The sequence below is a fragment of the Atractosteus spatula genome, chromosome 10 (genome assembly GCF_055471065.1).
Source record: "Atractosteus spatula isolate fAtrSpa1 chromosome 10, fAtrSpa1.hap1, whole genome shotgun sequence".
Classification (NCBI taxonomy): Eukaryota; Metazoa; Chordata; class Actinopteri; order Semionotiformes; family Lepisosteidae; genus Atractosteus; species Atractosteus spatula.
The window spans coordinates 12,060,984-12,065,722 of NC_142715.1; the positions used below are offsets into that span (position 1 = coordinate 12,060,984).

Below are 4,739 nucleotides of genomic sequence, written 5' to 3' on the forward strand. Positions count from 1 at the left end.
CTGTCCCTTATCAAAAGAAAATATCTTTAAATCAGCCTGCATGAATAGTTTCTCTGTGGCTGCACCACAGAGATGAACAGAGAGATGAGGCCTCATTTGGGAAAGCACCGCAACACTTAATTCTGTCTTATTAACAAGCATTGCCACTACACGGGTTTGCTTAAACCTTTGATAAAAAAAGTGATCTGATCTGAAACTACCCAGCTTACAATCTCTGAGGTAGTTGTCACTAAACTTGGACGTGATGTGGCACACATGTGCCGTGTGCCTTTACTTTTGTAAAAAACTGGTATCGGGAAAAGTTTCTTAATATTTCTTTTGATTAGCATGCAAGAAAATGTGATCATTACCTATGGAATTTCCCGCCAGCGTGGAGCTTGAATTCACAACCTTGAGATTCAGTGTTCAAGAGTCACAGAAGAGGTCGGCCTGGTCTTCAGTTTGCCAACGAAAAGCTCCGGCAGTGCTCCTCTGTAAAGCAGATTGTTCGGATCGGTTATGTGGGACGGCACTTCGATACTAAGATCGTTTGCAGCACACGCATGGTTTCCCCCCTTCACGCAAAAAACATAGACGAAGGAAGCTCTCTTGTCTTGGGCTGCTGACTCCCGGATTTAAAGCGCTCTGGGTGCCAGCTAAGTCTCTAACAAGCACACTATAAAGACAGGAATTACACTTTGCTCACGTCACGCATGGAATGGCGAGGCTACTTGTTCCAATATTATCTAGTCTCACCTCATATGGTGCCGATTCCTGGTTTTCATTTAAGAAAGAGCACTGCAAACACCGTAAACAGTGCAAAACGTGTGATGAAAGAAGTCTTTTCCCCCCTTTGTCTAAAGCAGAACACAGCGGAGTCATGCCGAGGGTTGTGAGATCAAGATTTCAGTGGAGCACTGTCGTCTACGTCTTTAGCTACATGAGTTGGACATCCTCTTGTACACGGAAAGCAGATTGAGATCCTCTGACATGAAAAGTGCCAGATAAAAGCCATTTCTCATCCTTTCTCTTAGTGGTGGAGCTATCGCATGTAAATGAGGCTACTTGCAAGGCGAGCAGGCTCGGTGCACACCGAACACAGATGTCTCAGAGCAGTTGAGACGTGTCCAAGTGGCTGTCAAAGGACAGCCCTTTGCCGGCGCCGTGGCTTAGTTGGCTAAAGCGCCTGTCTAGTAAACAGGAGATCCTGGGTCCGATTCCCAGCGGTGCCTTTCTTCCTGTCTTACTGTACAGAATTTATCCTTACGGGCAAATCCCATGCCTTTTAATTCAGGTGAATGCAAGTGTTCGTTTCCTTTCTGGAACAACTTGTTTTGAAAGAAATCTATATAGCTTGCGAAAGATGAAACACAAATCTTGCTTATCAGTGAAGAAGAGGTACTCCCAGCAGGCCAGCTAATACCAGCAGTGTTTTTTTTTCACCCTAACCCAGAGAATGGAGAAAAGCGAGGCGCCTGTGGCTCTGCAGTGTAATCAGTTCGCGAGTTCGGCGGTTAGCTGAAAGAGTGGTAAATGGAGCTCACCCCAGCCCGTCCTTATTCTTTTAAAGAGGATAAAAAATTAACTTCGCCGCCATTACTACCAGCTTTAAAAGACTGCCATGGGCACGGAAAAAAACACACTACAGATGACTTTTCTGGAACCGAAGCAGAGATTCCTTTACGAACCAACTGATAAAGCTCAGCCAGTGAATACTGTTAACAGAATGTGAAAGCACGATCAACTTTGTAACTGCAACCACAGGAAAAACAGCAAGAAGCAGGCTCCATTCCCCATTTAAATCTGTCGTGCGAGGCATGCTTCTTGAACGCATGAAGTAAATCCCACGATCGCTTTTGAACTTGGACAAAGTACTTCCAAAGGAGCGCTATGCGCAAAGATTTAACAAGCTCAACCCCCGCCAACGATTCGGTGTGAAGAAGCAGAACATTCAAGTTTCACAGACAGAAGCGGCACGCCAGCACAGCCAACATTAAAACGGAGGGCACACTACGATTTGCATTGACACAAAAGTGATCTGGGCAGACGTCGTTCCCTGCATAACGCAAAAAGTGGCAAAGCGCTTTTGAGTTGAGAGGACGCAAGAAGGTTTTTGTTTTGTGCCTTGATGTCAAGCTGAGAAAGTATCTTTAAACACTTTGCTTAGTTTCTCGAGAGACTGCCAAAAAGCAGCTCCTTCTCTTTCGTCTGAAGTCAGCTGAAAGGGGGTCTCGACAGAAGCACCTGGCAGTGGTGGGATTCAAACCCACGCCCCCAAAGAGACTGGAGCCTTAATCCAGCGCCTTAGACCGCTCCGCCACGCTACCCACTGTGTGCTGTCTCTTTGTCTCATTACTTGCTCGGAGGAGGTCGGGTGGGTTTTGCTCTTGTCGCCCGACTTAGTGGCGTTATGACCGTGGAACCGACTGCACCTGCTTTTTCTGAGATGCTTCCCCTCTCATGGCGAGATCTCGACTTCTTTAACACCTCTGGATAAAGATCTTCTTTGGAGCAGGTTTCAGACCTCTGCGTACAGCACCCTTGATGTCATTTTATTTTTACAGCAGCCGCATCCGGAAAGTTGTGACTTTTACGTTTTATTTGAACAACAAAACTACATACAATACAAACAAGAGCACATATAACGTATCAAGAAATTATCAGGGGCACATGCTATAATACAATTACACTTTATGAAATACGATTACACAAGGTAAATAAAGATAAGGTCCGCACAGCTTGTTCTTACATTTCGAAAGAGTCCGTAAATACCCCTTTATGTCTATTTTGAACTGTTCAAACGTAGGACTCTTCCCAGACCATTTCACTTTATACCACATTCCTAAACGAGGATGCATCTCCTGTTTTAGAACTATTTTGGCTGTGTGGCTTATACAACACACCCACAGTATTCTAATGGTGGACTGCAGATCTGTGCTATAGTTCAGTCGAATTCGAAGTATCCAGCAATCGTACTGGATTTGACTGGGATTCTGAAATGTCTCTTGCAAAAGTATTCGGGTTTGCTTGAACCTTTGAAAAAAAAAGTGATCTGATCTGAAACTACCCAGCTTACAATCTCTGAGGTAGTTGTCACTAAACTCGGACGTGATGTGGCACACATGTGCCGTGTGCCTTTACTTTTGTAAAAAACTGGTATTGGGAAAATTAAAGTCGAAACCCAAAACAGTTACATACTTAAGAGTAAATGCCTCCTAATAGCTAGCAAGCGCTCCTAGTTAGTAAAGTTTTTTGTGTCCCTGCCTGTCACGCGGGAAACTGGGGTTTGATTACCGACGGGGAGACAGCTATTTTTTTTATGATCAGATTCCAATCTTTAATGCTGTGTGTGAGAGTTTACATAACTTTCCTTTTCTCACATTTTCTGACGACTATTCCGAAGGAGCGCCCTGTCAACTCCTAATACTTTTAAAAAAATCTGCCTGCATGTTTGATTATTTTTGTTTTATTTAGAAAAAGTTCAATATTGATCATAACTGAAGAAAATAATGATCAGAAACAAAATGTTGAAGATGTAACTCGATCTTGAATCAGAGCTGGGTGACATGGGCTTTTGTTCTGACATGGTTGTACGAGAAACAGGAGGAATCTCTTCTCTCCTATGGAGCATGAGCTGAATCAGGAATGAGACATGTCATATATCAACGCATGACCTACATCGTAAAACTAAAACTAAATTAAAAACTAACATTAAGTTATCAGAGACATTCATTTATATACAAACAAGAGGCAGACAAAGCAATAATTCTACATTAACTTGTCCTGCACTAATCAGACTAATTGAAATGGTCTGATTCAGAGCCTGTGCAGCTCGTCCTAATACAACAACGCCAGTATTGAACCCTCAGCACCATACTGACTACTGAGCACAAGTTCAGCTGCTCTCCAGCTTTGTTACGCACGTTTTTTATTGCAAATGGAGCTGATCTCCAGACAGTACAGTGTTAATTAGTCAGCAGCCTCTACTAGTAATACATCGCCCCTGTCCAAAATCTCTAGGTAAAAAAACACATTTTATACATTTGTCTGCTTAAAGATATAATCTCTTTAAAAAAGACAAAGGGTTTGTGTGTCAATTGTTTCGATTAATTTCGAACGCAAAGAAAAGTAGTTTTCTTCCAAGAAATCACACATTTGTCGCATCCTCCATACTATACTTCTCTCTTGTAGTAGTAAAGCATTTTGATTTAAACTGAACAATATATTAAATGTTTCATCTATACACTTACGATTAACATAGGCAGCCTTGAACGGATTGCGGAAATCAAATATACATCTGGATTCAGAGTGTGCTTTCCAACTTTTGTGTAACATTTTCCTTTGATAGGGCGGAGTTGTTTTTAAAATCTGGATGAAATAAAAAGGAGTGACGTCAGTGTAAAACAGCTTTCCTTCATGGGGAACAACAGTTGTGTTCCATATTTCTAATTATTTTGGTTTCAAGATAGCAATTTAGTATGAAACATAAAAGCCAGCTGCATAAAGCTGTTACACGTCATTTACAATGGTCTTTCAACTAATAGCCCACGCAGGGATCAAACCCCAACTGTTGGTACGAGTTGCATAAGGCTCTGCAACATGCAGATGAGAAACTAACCTCCGCTTCTTCATTATATACACAGTGAGCTATATATGCGGGCTTACTGCCCCCTACGGGCTCTGTATTTGATTGCGGTACAAGACCGGCCATGGAGAAATGAAGTGAAGAGGGTGTGTTCATTAAAAGGCTCATAGCGTCC

General features: G+C 42.5%; 1 non-coding gene across 1 annotated transcript; it reads left to right on the forward strand.

Annotated features, from left to right (window-relative positions):
- The first annotated feature begins 1,137 nt into the window (after positions 1-1,137).
- Positions 1,138-1,211, forward strand: trnat-agu (transfer RNA threonine (anticodon AGU)). Its single transcript has one exon. It is a non-coding gene; the product is annotated as a tRNA-Thr (tRNA).
- The last annotated feature ends 3,528 nt before the right edge of the window (positions 1,212-4,739 follow it).